This window comes from Nicotiana attenuata, unplaced genomic scaffold (genome assembly GCF_001879085.1).
Source record: "Nicotiana attenuata strain UT unplaced genomic scaffold, NIATTr2, whole genome shotgun sequence".
In the NCBI taxonomy this organism is placed as follows: Eukaryota; Viridiplantae; Streptophyta; class Magnoliopsida; order Solanales; family Solanaceae; genus Nicotiana; species Nicotiana attenuata.
The window spans coordinates 270,657-286,884 of record NW_017670437.1 but is presented as its reverse complement, the minus strand read 5'-3'; positions in this window follow the sequence as shown (position 1 = coordinate 286,884).

Below are 16,228 nucleotides of genomic sequence, written 5' to 3'. Positions count from 1 at the left end.
AAATCTCCATGTACCTGACATTGATGACACTTGCGCACGAAGCTGATGCAATCCCGTTCCATAGTAAGCCAATAATAACCCGCTCGGAGAATCTTCTTTGCCAATACATATCCACTCATATGAGTTGCGCAAACTCCCGCATGTACCTCAGCCATGATAACTGTAGCCTGTTTAGCATCCATGCATCTCAATAATCCAAGATCTGGGGTTCTCTTGTACAACACCCCTCCGCTGAAGAAAAAGCCGCTTGCCAAGCGTCGAATTGCTCTTTTTTGATCCCCCGTAGCCTGTGCTGGATACACTCCCATCCGGAGGTATTCTTTGATATCATGGAACCACGGCTCACCATCAAGCTCTTCTTCCACCACGTTACAATAGGCATGCTGATCTCGGACCTGAATCTGTAACGGGTCCACATAAGCCTTGTCTGGATGATGCAACATTGACGCCAAAGTGGCCAAAGCGTCAGCAACCTCATTGTGAATCCTTAGAATATGCCTGAAATCTATTGATTGAAACCGTTGACAAAGTTCATGCAAATACTGCCGGTACGGTATGAGCTTCAAATCTCGCGTCTCCCATTCACCCTGAATCTGATGTACCAGAAGATCCGAGTCACCCATGACCAAGATTTCCTGGACACCTATGTCTATGGCCAACATCAAACCCATGATACACGCCTCGTATTCAGCCATGTTATTGGTACAATAGAAATGAAGTTGAGTAGTGACAGGGTAGTGTTGCCCTGTCTCGGAAATCAGTACTGCTCCTATCCCGACGCCTTTGGCGTTGGCAGCCCCGTCAAAGAACAGTCTCCATCCTGGCTTCTCGACTCGTTCTAATTCTTCAACATGCATTATCTCCTCATCGGGGAAGTATGTTTTCAAAGGTTCATATTCATCATCAACTGGATTTTCGGCCAAATGATCAGCCAGCGCTTGTGCTTTCATGGCAGTCCGGGTCACGTAGACAATATCAAACTCCATAAGCAAGATTTGCCATTTCGCCAGCCTCCCTGTGGGTATGGGTTTCTGAAAAATGTACTTCAACGGGTCCAACCGAGAGATGAGATAGGTGGTATATGCTGACAAGTAATGTTTCAACTTCTGCGCTACCCAGGTTAAGGCACAACACGTCCTCTCGAGTTGAGTGTACTTCACCTCATATGATGTGAACTTCTTGCTGAGGTAGTAAATTGCCTGCTCTTTCCTTCCTGTGATGTCATGCTGCCCCAGTACACAACCAAAAGAATTATTCAAAACGGTCAGATAAAGGATCAAGGGTCTTCCCGGCTCCAGCGGGACCAACACGGGTGGACTAGCCAAATACTCCTTAATCTTGTCAAATGCTGCTTGACATTCATCCGTCCATCTGACCGCAGCATCTTTCTTTAGCAGCTTAAAGATGGGCTCGCAAGTCGTTGTGAGCTGGGCAATGAACCTGCTGATGTAATTCAACCTGCCAAGCAAACTCATCACCTCTTTCTTGTTCCTTGGCGGCGGTAGCTCCTGAATGGCTTTGATCTTGGACGGGTCTAACTCAATACCGTGCCGACTTACCACAAATCCCAATAACTTCCCAGATGGGACTCCAAACGCACACTTTGCTGGATTAAGTTTGAGGTTGTACCTGCGGAGTCTCTGGAAGAATTTCCTCAAGTCCTTGACATGGTCACATTGTTTCCTCGACTTTATGATCACGTCGTCTACATAGACCTCAATTTCCCGATGTATCATGTCATGGAACATGGTGGTCATCGCCCTCATATACGTTGCCCCTGCGTTCTTCAACCCAAATGGCATGACCCTATAACAATACGTTCCCCAAGGCGTGATGAATGTCGTTTTTTCCGCATCCTCCTCATCCATCAAAATCTGGTGATAGCCCGCATAACAATCCACGAAGGAACCAATCTCATGTTTGGCACAATTGTCGATCAATATGTGGATGTTTGGTAGTGGGAAGTTGTCTTTTGGACTTGCCTTATTGAGGTCACGGTAATCTACGCACACTCTGGTCTTTCCATCCTTCTTTGGCACAGGCACAACATTGGCTAACCAGGTGGGATACCGCGTGACCCGGATGACCTTTGCCTCAAACTGCTTGGTGACCTCTTCTTTGATTTTCACACCAATGTCTGTTTTAAATTTCCTTAGCTTTGTTTGATAGGAAGGCATGCTGGGTCAGTGGGCAATTTGTGGACCACCAAATCAGTGCTTAAACCTGGCATGTCGTCATATGACCATGCAAAAACATCTTTGTACTCAAACAGTAATTTAATTATCTCTTCTCTGGGCTGTGGTTCCAAATGGACACTTATTTTCGTTTCCCGCACATTCTCCTGATCCCCTAAATTGATTGCCTCTGTGTCATTCAGATTAGGTTTGGGTTTTTCTTCAAAATGGCTTAATTCTTTACTGATTTCCTCAAAAGCTTCCTCATCATCATATTCTATTTCGTCATCACACTCAATTTCTTGAATTATTATGTCTGAGTTAGATTGGCATTTAAGACTGGGCTGGAGACTCCTTATGCATGACATATCACTGAAACCAGCGTAAAAGGGACTGTACAAGAAAGAAAAGAAAGACAAAAATAAAAACTATCAGGAATGAAACGGAGGGAAATTGCATTTCATTAATATTCAAGATAACAAGGTTTAACTCATCCAAACGGACGGAACATAGCATCCGAATTACAACCTTGGAAATAATCCAGATTAAACTGAAAGGAAATCAAAACTAACTACCAAGACTCCCTCCGGGTAGGAAGGGGAGTTGCTTCCCAATTGTTAAGCTTTGCCTGGGGCCCCACGAACTGAACATCTGCCTTGCTTGGACCTTCTCCGGCCTCCAATACATTCACTTCATAAAACAGCTTTTCAAACCTCTCAATTAGCTCCTTGTCGGGATCAACCACACCACTGGGTATTGCTGTTGCTAGGCGCTTCTTCGTACCAGGCCTGACAAAGGAACGGGAAAGGCGAGGGATAGGTTTTGGAAGGGTCCATGCTTTCTTTTTCATTTTTCTAGCTCGCCTTATGTCTGCAGCAATGGGCCTAAAACCTAAACCAAAAGTATCCAGGTTTGCAGGAAGAGATACTGGCTGTACGATGCCTTGTAAAGAAGCACCCAAGCCCTTTCCAGGTACAAATCCGTTTTTCAGCATTTCCGACGCAACCATGACAGATGCAGCAGCTACCTTTGGCACAGGAATACACTTCCCTTCCGGGATCTTTTCAACCGACACAGTATCAAAGACTTGATAAACCCATGGACCTTTGTCATCCTCAGCTTCTATGAAAGGCACAATGGCACCACCCAGAGTACATGAACTATCTTCCCCATGCACAACAATCTCTTGCCTGTCCCACTCGAATTTAACCATCTGGTGCAAAGTAGATGGCACTGCCTTTGCTGCATGGATCCAGGGTCGGCCTAACAAGAGATTGTAAGAGACGGCCACGTCGAGCACTTGGAACTCCATAGTGAATTCAACCGGACCTATTGTCAGTTCCAACACTATATCCCCAACTGTATCCTTGCCTCCTCCATCAAATCCTCGCACGCAAATACTATTCTTGTGGATTCTCTCACTGTCCACCTTTAACTTTTCCAGGGTGGAGAGAGGGCAAATGTTTGCACTGGACCCGTTATCAACTAGCACCCGGGTGACCACAGAGTCTTCACATTTCACCGCGAGGTAGAGTGCTCTATTATGTTCAGTGCCTTCCAAAGGCAGCTCATCATCAGAAAACGTAACCCTGTTGACCTCGAAAATCTTGTTTGCTATTTTCTCTAAGTGGTTCACAGAAATCTTATCAGGAACATGGGCCTCATTCAAAATTTTCATCAATGCCTAGCGGTGCTCATCTGAGTGGATCAGTAGTGATAGCAAAGAGATTTGTGCCGGGGTCTTTCTCAACTGTTCTACAATGGAATAATCTTGTGCCTTCATCTTCTTCAAGAATTCTTCTGCCTCTTCTTCAGTTACAGCTTTCTTTACTGATACTGGATTATCTTTGGTGAGTTTAGCCTTTCTCAGCTCATCAGGAGCAAAGCATCTTCCTGAGCGAGTCAGTCCATGGGTTTCACACACTTCTTCCTTAACTTCCTTTCCCTGATACATCACTGTCACTCGGCCGTAATTCCATGGGACGGCCTTTTCACTGATTACTGGTAGCTGAGTCACTGGCTTGATGACAACCGGCTCTGTGCAAGCCCCTTTCACAATCACAACGGGCTTGACAGCTGCCCCTGACACTACCACTTTAGCTGGTTCTTGTTTTTCTACAACACTGCTCGAAAGCTCTTTCTTCATCACTACAACTGGTTTGCTAACTGTTTCTCCTACCTTGATCATTGCTCTCCCCTTTGTTAGTTTCTCATTTGATCTATCCTCACTAGCCCTGATCATCATTACGGTTTGTGACGGCTTCTTATGCTCTCCCTTTTGGACTAGCTCGATCATATGGGTCTCGTGATGGGTTGGTAATGGATTTTGGGTGATGTTAGGCGTTTCTGGGGCTTGCACTTCAATTCGGCGGGTATCAATGAGCTCATGGATGGCCGTTTTCAAGTGCCAACACTTTTCTGTGTCATGCCCTGGCTCACCTGAGCAATATTCACAGCTCACGGAGTTGTCCAGATTCCTTGGGGGAGGATTTGGCAATTTGGGTTCAATCGGACTCAGCATGCCCAACTGTCTTAATCTGTGGTACAAGCTAGTGTAAGATTCACCCAAGGGAGTGAAAGTTTTCTTCTTTTGCAGCCTATCATTCTTAAATGCGGGGTTAGGTCGAAAATCGGTTCCAGCGGGATTTCTGTTGGTTCTTGGGGGTGGGTAGGTGTTTTGAGCTGAGTAAGTATTTTGTGGGGTGGGTGCGCGCCATTGTGCATGGGTAGGAGGTTGGGGGTATATCTGGGCATGGTGGACAGAGAAATTGGGGACAGGAGGTGGGTAATAGTGCTGCGGTGGGCCATATGGGGTGTGTGGGTAGGTTTGGGGGTGAGGGCGAAGTTGGTGATAATATGGCGATGGACCTCTGGACCAAGCTCTCGATTCCACTACTGCAACCTCTTCTTTCTTCTTCTTTCCCAATATTCCTCCAGTGCCGCTTTGAATAGCCTGAGTAGTTGCTTTGATTGCGGAATAGCTCATAATCTTGTTAAACTTGAGACCCTCTTCCACCATACTTCCCATTTTCACGACCTCGTTGAAAATTTTTCCCACTGCTGATACCAGATGACCATAATAGGTTGGCTCCAAAGCCTGTAGGAAATAATCAACCATCTTGTTCTCTTTCATTGGAGGATTGAATCTTGCCGCCTGCTGTCTCCACCGAAAACCATACTCTCTGAAGCTTTCTCCGGGCTTCTTCTCAATTTTGGTTAGTGACAGACGGTCCGGGACAATTTCGAGATTGTACTGAAAATGACATGCAAATGCTTGGGCCAGGTCGTCCCAAGTGTACCATCGAGCATGATCCTATCGTGTGTACCACTCCAAAGCTGCTCCACTTAGACTTTGACTAAAGTAAGCCATCAATAACTCGTCCCTTCCTCCCGCTCCTCTCATCTTGCTACAGAACCCCCTTAAGTGGGCCACCGGATCACCATGTCCATCATATAGGTCAAACTTGGGTAACTTGAATCCTGCTGGCAACTGGACATCAGGAAACAGGCACAGGTCCTTGTAGGCTACGCTCACTTGTCCTCCGAGCCCCTGCATATTTCGGAATGACTGTTCTAAGCTCTTAACCTTCCGTATCATCTCTTCTTGCTCAGGGTTTTTGGGAGGCTTTTCTTCTTTAGCTGAGAGATCAAGGCGGGGAGTGTAAGGGCATGGCTCTGGTGGTTTGAAAGTGGCTTCGGGTGGGTAATATTGGTTATCATGGGTTTGGAACAAAGGTTCGCTAGAAGACCTGTGTAGTGCGACAGGTGGAGGAGCCACAAACACATGAGTAGTTGGTGGTGGAGGGCATGGAATTTGTTTGGGTGGTGGAGGTGGTGGTGTTTTAGAGGTGGTTCCGTAGTACTGCTGGTAAGTAGGGAAAACAGGAGATGAGTTTACTGTGAGAGGATCTTGAGGCTGAGCTAGTGGTGGGAGGTAGGTCGGGTTAGCAGGATAGGCTGGTGGTGGATGTCCCTTCGACCAGGCCTGGTACATCTCGGCCATTTGTTGCTTCAGTTTATACATCTCCTCCTTCATTGCATTAACGTCCACTACTTCCTCCTCCCTAGATGGGTCGACAATGCTTGCTTCCAATTCCTGGTTGACCATGTTTGACTTATCCTTAGAGCGGGTGTTGTAGGGATGGGTTGCCAGAATGCCAGTCAACTTAACCACTTGCCTGAACTCATCAACAACAACTTTGTTAGCGGTTAGGGCATTAACAGATAGATGACCGCACATTGGGGAGTGAATGCACCTAAGCAGTTAACCATATCTATTATGCCTTTGCTTGGTTACATGCGTCATCCCGGCTTTTCCTCATTTCTATGTGCCACTTCCTTTTTTTTTATTTTCCATTGTTTCTTGCCGCTCTCTCTTTTGCATTTTCTCTCCTATTTTATTATTTGGTTATGGTCGAATCCTATGGAGATTGCCTACGTATCACGACCCCGCGTGAATCAGACCAAGCGTAGTTCGTGAAGAATAAATGTAAAATAGAAGCAAAATATTTTTGGGAATTTCAATTTTATTGATAGCAACCACGTCTATTACAAAGACTCAAAGCGGACAGATTAAACAACTAACAGACTCTAGTGCAGAAAAGAACTACAGACTCCGCCATCCCTATTCTAGTTCAAACAAAAATACAGACTCAATCAACTGACTGACTTTAACGAAAGGAAATACAGACTCCAGTAGAAAAGGAAATACAGACTCAAATGACCAACTCTTGTAGAAAAGGAAATACAGACTCAAAAGACAACTCTGGTAGAAAAGGAAATACAGACTCAAAAGACAATCATGAATACATTAAAGCTCCTGGTGCCCGCGGGACATCGTTCGGTCTCACCGCGGGCCTATATGCAAGTTCCCCTTATTTTGAATCGTGCTCATCCTGCACATTTATTAAGGTGATTTAATCACTTATTTTGACCTCAAAGGAAAAAAAACTGACACTATTTTTGTTCAAATTTCCAATTTTAAAACAAACGTCCGGTTTTGCAGTTACGGCCTTTCAGCACTTCCGGGAGGGAGATTTTAAGGTTGTGCCTGCTAACCGTTGAAATTGACTCAGGGTGGTTGTTCTTGCAAAACCAGCCTTCCGGCGCCCTTTTTGGGGACATTCGGCTTATTTTAAACAAGAATGGCGGCACTCGACTTATTCATGACGAAATTAAAATTTTTTGGCATTTTTGGCTATTTTTGAAAAAAGGGGAGGTTGGACCCGATGGGGGTTGCCTACGTATCTCACACCCGGTGAGAATCAAACCTGCGTAGTTCGGGCAAATAAACCTAACTATTTTTGAAAATAAGACTCTTTTTTTATGTTTTTGTTGGCACTATTTCTGAAAGCATGACTCTTTTTTTATATTTTCATTTTCCAGTGGCAAATAAACAAACTAATTTGAAAACAAAACCCCTTTTTTATTTTCATTTTCATTGGTAAACAAAACAAACTAAAAAAAAACTACTTTTCTTCTTTTTCTTTCATTTTCTCAAAAATCCGGCAGCATTTCGGCACTACTTGGACATTGGTTTTTCTAATATAGGTAATTAACTTTCCACACTGCTATTTTCTCTTTTCCCTTTTCGCTTTTCAATTTTCGAGATATTCAAAGCCGGTCAGCATGCGAATCCAAAACAGATAAATGCACAAATAGGATGCATCAGGATGATCCATTATTCCGGGTACACCTGTCCTAGACGGACCCAACCCCTGTGTTGAGTCCCCTAAGTCAAAATGCACGTGATGCAAATAAGCGTTCCTACTAGGGATCCGGCATGAGGTCAAGTTATTGTAAGTTCAAAACCTGGGTATAGGTTCTAGACTGTGTACCCGAGCGGACAACTCGAGTCGAGGAGGGGGCTACGTACCGGGGACCCGCGGGATCGTCCGACTTAGTAACTTGTCCGGCCTCTTTCTTATTTCAAGGTATGACGCTAACAGAATAGGGAGTCAACCAGTAAGCACATCCCTGGAGGTGAGAAGAGAAGGGTTTCGGCACAGTTTATATATACAGTTCAAATAATATCAAAGCGGTAAAGCATTTAGCACATTTAGCATGAAACATGTAGGAAAATCAGATAAAGCCAAACATAACAATTATTCTAAGCTCGAATTCTTAAACCCTGAACCGAAGTTCTGGGTTTGTATCCCCAGCAGAGTCGCCAGAGCTGTCACACCTCCTTTTTACCTACACCCGCAGGGGCGTCAATGAGTTTTTCCACTTAAAGGACAATCGGAACAGGATTTATTATCAAGATTTCAGAGTCTCCACTTGGGAGATTAATGGTGTCCCAAGTCACCGGTTGAATCTCGAACCGAGGAATTATGACTCTGTTTAACAGTCCGCGATCCAGAAATTCGAGTAAGGAATTCTGTTAACCCGGGAGAAGGTGTTAGGCATTCCCGGGCTCCGTGGTTCTAGCACGGTCGCTCAACTGTCATATCTGGCTAAATTTCTGATTTTAGTACATGTCTTGATCTACGTGCTTTTAACTTTTAACCGCTTTTATTATTATTATTCTATAAGAATTGCAACGTCGTGAAAACACGTCTCGAACCGCGTCACATAAATGCACCTGCGATTTTTGATACATTTCGACTTCGTTGGGATTTGGATTTGGGTCACATAAATGTACACCCGAGTCTAGGAAAGTAGATTATTAAAATACGCGCCTAAAGCAACTAACTCACTATTATCTTTGGGGAAGGCCGTGAAATTCGCTAAACGACCCGTCCCGAATTCTAAGTATTTTGTATAAACATTTACCGAGGGCCCCGCAATTTGCTTATTTGTTTAGCGAGGCTCATCTCGTTTTATTGTTAAAGGGCAAACCTCAAGGAACTATGATTTTCTTATCTTTTGTTTATCTTTAATACTAAAGAAAATTCCTAATCATTTAATATTACCTAGCAATTATTGCGCTTGCATCCGGGGCTCATATATATTCAAGTCTTAAATTATTTTGGGCTTGAATGCAGCCCGCATGGCAGGGCCATAAGAAGGGAAGGTCTGCAGTTTATTTGGGCCCAGGTCTTTGGGCCACCTGTTAAAATGCCAAAACCAAGTGGCCTGAAGACAGGTCAAGGGCAGAAACCAACGGACTAGGGCCAAGGGATCCAAATGTTGTTAACAATTTTTACAAAAGAAGACGATACACAGATATTCAAACTAATGAGATGTTGATCATTTGAATTTTCGATTTCATGCTCAAATTATTTCATCTGCTCGTCGTCTAATGAGTTCCCAGATAGAGCTAAAATAAAAACAAACCAGTTGGAGAGGTGATACTATTAATACAAGGCATGCCAACTACTTTGATTTAATTCAAGCTCGCATTACTAACTCAACACTCAAGTGATTCATGATTTCAAAAATGAACTACTGCAATCAATGTGGAGACTCAACATGAACAGGGCCTATGCGTTAATTCTCAGCTCACTTGCTAACGTGTTAATACACCTAAGGATCACAGACTTCGGAATCATTTCCTGTTTCAACTATCTCTCTACTTCAGTAGCTAGCTTACACAGTAATACAACTATACTATGTCAAGGTGAATGAATGAATATCAGTCCATCAGTCCAAATTTAATTACAAAACTCAATTAAGGAAACAGTAATTGAATAAACTAAACTATGACTAAACACGGAAAATAAGACAGGTTCAGCAGGGGAAGAACATGGGATTCCATTCCAACGTCTGAAAATTACAACACCAAGGTTCAAAATATGTACCTGGAAAATAGAAGGTGAGACAAGTGATGATCAGCAGCAATGAGCAGGCAGTCAAAACAGTAGATCGAAATTGAGATCACAACTCAATGTATAACATCAAATCACTCCAGGATTGAATTTTGAAAATACAGGCTACAATATTCAACATTCAGTCCAACAAACTTGAATAAACTCAACCAATGAGCAATTGAACCCAGGACTCAAATACAAACAACCAGCTGAACCACTAGCTCAGACCAGTCAAATTCGAACTCGATTGATTCCAAACACAGCCAGATTCCAGGTACAAAACGGCAATAAAGGAGTGCAAGTTGTTTCTGAACCTAGATGAGCTAAAGAGCTGAATTCATGGCTCAAAATCACTCGAAGTGAACCCCTGAAATTTCACAACCCACAAAGTCCACTCGAAAGTAAACAATTCATGGAGATTAATTATCAGAACTCACAATACTCGATGTAACAGTGATTTTTGGTATTTTTTGAAGAGTTTTTGTTGTGTTTTGTTTTTCTGTAGAAAGCTTAAGACTCTAAAAGAAAATTTCAAATTCTAGATCTCATTTTTATCTGAAACTAGAGAGTATTTTGGGAGGGAAGTTTTAGGCTGCCAAAAACTTCTTCAACAAGGCAGTATCTGCTGCCTTTTATAGGCAAGAGTGAGGGCAACCCTCAGATTTTCAGTTTTCTTTTTAGTCCCCCTTTTATTTTCAGATTAGTCCTTTATTTATTGACTTGTTTCTCAAGTTATCTCACTTATATTCTGAAATTTACCTTAAAATCCAAATCTAGAAGCTTCTAGGAAGTTCTTACTAGATTCCCTACCCTTGAATTGCCTATCTTACCCTTATCTTGGTTCTAAAATTACTAACCTTTAACAATCCAACCCATTTTGTATGCCTAAACTACCCTTGATTGCTTTCAAAATTACTAGCCCAACCAAACCCCTTCACCTTATTTACAAAACCAACTATGGTTAACTAAAGAGTGATTTATTCAGCTATATCCAATCAACCTAACTTAAAAAAAAATGAACTAATCAATACTAATTAACCTAAATGCTTTAGTTAACACTAACATTGAATTAACAATTAACAAACTAAAGTAACTAACAATTAACAATCAACATAAATACTGAACAAGATAACACACGAACTAATAACAAATAAACACTGAAATCAAAATCATGAACTGAAATCATGAACACGAATTGAAACAAATAAAAATTGAAACTAAAGTATAACAAAATTACGAACTGAAACTAAACTAAATCAAAATTAATTCAAATAAAACAAAAATAAACAAAACTGAACTAAAACAATAGGAACAGATATAGAACCAAAAAGAACAAAATCAACTTGAAAAGGAACTTACTAATCTTAGTCTTTGATTGGACTGACTCCGAGTTGGTCCGAGTCTTGGGATTCAAAGTTTTTGAGGAACCAACAGATTGCTCGAAATTCCCAAGACGCGTTGAAATTCGAAAACCCTAGATCTAAAATTGAAGAGATTTCGTTGAGATTTGAAAGGTTTTGGTTTGAGATTATAGATGAGGAGGGTTAGGAGAGTACGGGGTATGAAGTTGGTTAGATTTGGATGAGTTTGCATTTTGGCCGAAAATTTAATCCAAGATTCGAGAAGATTGGTTATGATTTGAGGGATATGGTTTTGGGGGTTGAAAAGAGGAAGAGAAGGAGAGTTTGTGGTGAAATTTTGAGGTCGTTTGGTGGCCGGCCGCCGCCGTGAGGCGATTTCCGATGGCTGTCCGGGGCGGTAGACGATGGGGGACGGGAGTGATCTCTGAAGGGTGAATGAGAGAGGTGAAAGGGGGGGGGGTATGGGATTCAGACAATTTTATACCAAATGATACCCACTTCCCAACCGTTGGATCAAGAGACCTCGACGGCTGAGATGGGTCTTCAATGAAACGAAGTCGTTTTAGGTGGTAAGGGGATTGGACCAGGTTGGACGGGTATGGGCTAGGTCTGGAATGGGTTTGGGGAAGAGTCCGTTTGGGCTGGGTGTTTATAACCAAAATTTGGCCCAATTTAAACCCTCTCTCTTTTTAATTCCTTTTCTCTTAATTTTTTAAAAATTGTTTTCTCTTTTCTTTTATTTATTTTTCTGATTTTTTGAAATGCTAAATCAAAACTCAAAAACCAAATTGACACTAAAAAAATTATATTTTCTACTTTCCAAGTACCCTAATTTCTAATTAAACACAAATGAAGACAAACTAAAACTAAAAAATGCAAAAAGACCATTTTTGTTGTTTTCTTTATTTTTTCCCTTAACTACTAATTAATCCTAAAATATGAAATTAAATCCTAAAAAAATGTCAAGTGTATTTTTATATTTTTCATATGAATTAAAATGCACAAATAAAATGCAAACAATTAACATAAAATGTCACAAAATTGCAAAATAATGAAAGAAATTATTTTGTTTGAATTTTTGGAAATAATTCATATAGGGCAAAAATCACGTGCTCACAACATTCTCATCGTGCCATCCTTCTTCTTCACAAAAAGAACCGGCGCACCCTACTGTGACACACTAGGACGAATGAACCCCTTGTCAAGGAGTTCCTGAAGCTGCTCCTTTAACTCCTTCAACTCCGCTGGTGCCATTCGATACGGAGGAACATAAATGGGCTGAGTACCCGGCACCAGATCAATACCAAAATCAATATCCCTGTCCGGTGGCATGCCTGGCAGGTCTACTTGGCATGCCTGGCAGGTCTACGGAAAACACATCGGGAAAATCCCTCACGGCTGGAACAGAGTCAATACTGGGAGTCTCTGCACTAACATCCCTCACAAATGCTATGAAAGACAACCTTTCCCAACCATATGTTGGGCCTTCAAGAAAGAAATCACCCTGCTGGGGACATAATCGGTTGAACCTCGCCACTCAATCCGTGGCACACCAAGCATAGCCAAAGTCATTGTCTTGGCATGACAGTCTAGAATAGTCCGACACGGAGATAACCAATCCATGACCAATAACATCAAAGTCCACCATACATAACAACAATAGATCCACTCGGGTCTCCAGACCCCCAATAGACACAACACATGACCGGTACACACGGTCTACCACAACAGTATCGCCCACCGGCGTAGAGACATGAACAGAAGAAACGAGGGACTCGCAGGGCATATCCAAATAATGGGCAAAATAAGACGACACATAAGAGAAAGTAGAACCAGGGTCAAATAACACAGAAGCATCCCTGCGGCAGACTGAGATAATACCTGTAATCACCGCATCTGAAGCAATCGCATCAGGCCTAGCTGGAAGTGCATAGAAGTGGGCCTGACCGCCACCGGATCGACCTTTCCCTCTGGGGCGACCCCTAGATGATTGTCCTCCACCCCTAGCTGGCTGGGTGGGTGGTGAAATGGCTGGGGCTGAAGCTGATGGCTGACCCCTCTGCTGAGATGAACCCACAAGATGACGAGGACACTGCCTCCACATGTGACCCATCTCTCCACACTCATAGCAACTCCCTGGTGCTGGAGACGGGGACTGAAGGGAACCCCTAGCACCAGAATGACTAGCAGACGCACCTGGCGTAGAAGAATCCTGAACTGATGGAGCACGGGACGAACCCTGGGCTGGAAGTGCACTGAGTGAGGAATGACCCTACTGAGAACCGTAAGAACCATGGCCCGATGACGCCCCAGGATAACCTGTGCGAGCTGACTGTGCATGCCTGAACTGACGGCCTCTGCCATGCTGAAACTGGCCCCTCGAAGGAGCACCCCCAAAACTACCATGTCCTCGAGGCCTCTTAGCCTCCCTCTCCTCGCGCCCCTGGCGACGAACTGACTCAATCTCACGAGCAATATCCACAACCTCCTCAAACGTAGCACCTGACACTCTCTCCCTAGTCATGAGAACCCGAAGCTGGTAGGTGATGCCATCAACAAACCTCCTGATCCTCTCTCTCTCTCTCTCCGTAGCAACCAGCCAAATAGCATGTCGAGCTAACTCTGAGAACCTCATCTCATACTGAGTAACATTCATATCCCCATGTCTCAACTTCTCGAACTGCCTACGCAGCTCCTCCCTACGGGACTGTGGAACATACTTCTCCAAAAATAGAGCGGAGAACTGCTGCCAAGTGAGAGGTGCCGAACCAACAAGCCTACGCCTCTCATATGCCTCCCACCAAGTGAAGGCAGCTCCGGTAAACTGAAAGGTCGTGAATGTAACCCCGCTAGTCTCCAAAATACCCGCGGTGCGAAGAATCCTCTACATCTGTCTAAGAAACCCTGGGCATCCTCGCCCTCTGCACCATTGAAAGTAGGAGGCTGAAGTCTGCCAAACCTCTCCAATCTACGTTGCTCGTCCTCTAGCATAACTGGAGCTACATAACCCTGAGCAGCTGCCACCGGCTGGGCTAGTGGTGCCTCCGGTGTCTGCAATCCCTGAACCACCTGATCGGGTGTGCGGGCGGCGGGAGTCTGAGAGCCTCCCCCTGCCTGAGAAGTGGCTGCAGTAGTAGAAACCGCGACAGCCTGAGCAAGACTCGTACATACCGTCAAAATCTGGGCCAAAGTCTCCTGAAGACCCGGAATCACAATGGGCACAGCTGGCGCCTGAGCTGGTGCTGCTGGAGTGTCCACAACTGGGACCTGCTCCTGAACTGGGGCGGCTGGTGGATCTGCAGGTGCTGCCCCAACTGCTGTGTGGGCTGCGCCTCTGCCCCTACCACGGCCTCGACCGCGTCCTCGGCCTCTAGTGGCTCCAGCTGGTGGTACTGGTGGTCGTCCATCCTGACCGGTCGCTCGTGTCCTCACCATCTGCGAGAGAATAGAATAACAGGAGATTAGTACTCGGATCAACAGATTCGCACGACAAGAATTTCAAGAATATGGACTTTTCCTAAAGGTTCTGCAGCCTCTCGAGGATAAATACAGACGTCTTCGTACCGATTGGCGAGACTCTACTAAACCTGCTCATGACTCGTGAGACCTATGTAACCTAGGCTCTGATACCAACTTGTCACGACCCTAAACCCGGACCCGATTGTGATGGCGCCTCTCGTAAAGACAAGGTCAGCCGACATACTTCCAACTCACTTTAAGCAATTAAAATAATAAATACTAAATCTATAAGAGAAGTAAAATCCCAAAATAAACAGTGAACAGTGCAATTTGCGGAAAACAAAACCAACACAGCCCGCCATCAGGGTGTCACCAGGCATGAGCATCTAAAACAATACTACAAGTCTGAAAGTCTACTCCACTACTACATAACTGAATCAGAAAGGAAATAAAATGGAGGAAGAATGCATTGGGCTGCGAATCGTCGGGCAGCTACCTAGTGAATCTCCGGAAATCTGCTGGACAGCTCTCAACCCTCGCTAGCAGGACCTGTAGCGCACGAATCTGCACACAGGGGTGCAGGGAGTAAAGTGAGTACTCCAACTCAGTGAGTAATAACAATAAATGAAGACCGAGCGATATAAAATCACGTTAAACACAACAATAAGCTATAAGAGGCAGATCAAAATCAGTAAACACAATTAAAAGTAAAGTCTCGGAAAAATCCTTTTAAACAGTTAAACAAATAAAAGAAAAGCAGCTAGAAAGGTAAACACACAAGAACCGCCCCTCAGGCTCAATAACAACAACAAAATCAGCCCCTCGGGCAATATCATAGAATAATACCAGCCCCTCGGGCTATATCTTATATCACAATGGGTACTCGCGCTCATTGGGGGTATACAGACTCCGGGAGGGGCCCCTTACGACCCAAGCGCAATATCAAGCCATCTCGTTGCATCATAAACATGCTCTCGGCCTCATATCAATCACCAGCCACCTCGTGGCATATAATATCAGGCCCTCGGCCTCATTCTCATAATCAGTATATCACCGCTGCGGCGTGCAGCCCGAACCAAAAGTATCCTCACAACACAGGCCCTCGGCCTTACTCAGTCAGAATCTCATAAGCCCCTCGGCAACAGTAAAACATGATACTCAGCTCAAAATATCTCTTTTAAAAAAAATATCATTTAAAGTGTTAAAACAGAGTAACATGGCTGAGTTTGAAACCAGTAAAATATGGCATGACTGAGCACAAGTATGAAATCAATAGTGAGGAAAAATATCAGTAAAGATCCCCTAAGGGTCCAAACAGTTGGCACGAAGCCCAAACATGGCATTTAGCCCAAAACATAATAATATCAAACAATTAGCTATCAAATACGCAGTAAAACAGTCATTCGGGATGGACTAAGTCACAAGCCCCAATGGTGCACGACCCCACGCTCGTCATCTAGCGTGTGCGTCACCTCAACATACC